A 1,321-nucleotide genomic window follows, 5' to 3' on the forward strand; every position below is an offset into this window, starting at 1 on the left:
CACCTTGACAATCTTTGTCTTTTCATTAGTATGGTTAGACTATAACATTGTCATTGTGAAATTTTTTTCAGGTATGTTATCTGTGATAGTATAACTCCAGAAAGGACATGCTTATACTGCTATTTTCTGTGGTATAGATTATAAGAATATACACTATTTTTTAAATAAATATAAAAATACATAAAACATTTCATCCCAGATAATTTTCTTCCTTTTTTCTCTACTTCTTCTCCTCTTTTTTCTTCTTATTTTCTCACTTCTCCTGCTGCTATTTATTTACAATTTCTTTCTTCTCATATGTTGGAGCATATGTTGTTTTCTACAGAAATATGCTTCTCAATCCATGATGTAAATAGCTGAGGTACAGTTAAACTGGGTACATGTACTTAAATTTCTTTATTTTGTTCACAGTGGAATTGTTGATTGTCTGGTTGCTTCTGATTTTCTTGACTGCTCATTGATAACTTTAGTGGGAACAAGAGTGTCAGTCTTCTGCTGCATTACTATACAAATCCCACATCTAATGAAGCAGAGGGTAAGAAATGCAATGTAACTTGCTCAGTATGTTCTGCTTTATTTTCATTTTTTGCATGCATGAGGCATGATATAAGATAGTTTGGGATATGTATGAAATATGACAATTTAATTCTGCTTTGTTTATAACCATTACCTCTTTTATGATGTCATTATACAAAACTTATTTGAATTTTTTTTTCTGTCCGCATATTTTTTCTCATGTGCTGCTTCTAATCTACTATGGGTAGGGAGTAGGGTTAAATAAACATAAAGATTAAATAAGAAAATTAGATACTATCTAGAACTTCTTAATGCTACACATACTATCTCTGTTCATTCAACAGTATTGAAAAGTATGAATTCTTTTCCCAGTTTTACACAAGAATAAATTGGACTTTATAGGACCTATTCTGAGGTTATAGATAGGAAGTAGTAGAACTGGAATCCTGGCAGATATTAGCTTTTTGCAAAAACTGACATACTATTAATATGTATTAATTTTTTTTCTGAGAAAGATTTAAATATTAAAGTACAAGGTTTTAATATAGAGATCTTCAAATGATTCTATATTTAATGACTTCTTCTCTCTTTCTCTCACTACACACACACACAATTTCAGCTAAGAAATTCTGTGGAGTAAAATTTAGCAAATATTAACTTTAATGTATCATAGTCTTAAATGTAAAGGCAAAATTTATAAAATTTCTAGAACAAAATAGAACAGAGAATCTTTCTGTTATAAACTTAAATATTTCTTAGATAGAATACAAGAATTTAAATCATAAAAAAAAAATTTTTGTTTAAA

The sequence above is a fragment of the Otolemur garnettii genome, unplaced genomic scaffold (assembly GCF_000181295.1).
Source record: "Otolemur garnettii isolate 467f Iridium unplaced genomic scaffold, OtoGar3 scaffold00002, whole genome shotgun sequence".
Lineage (NCBI taxonomy): Eukaryota > Metazoa > Chordata > Mammalia > Primates > Galagidae > Otolemur > Otolemur garnettii.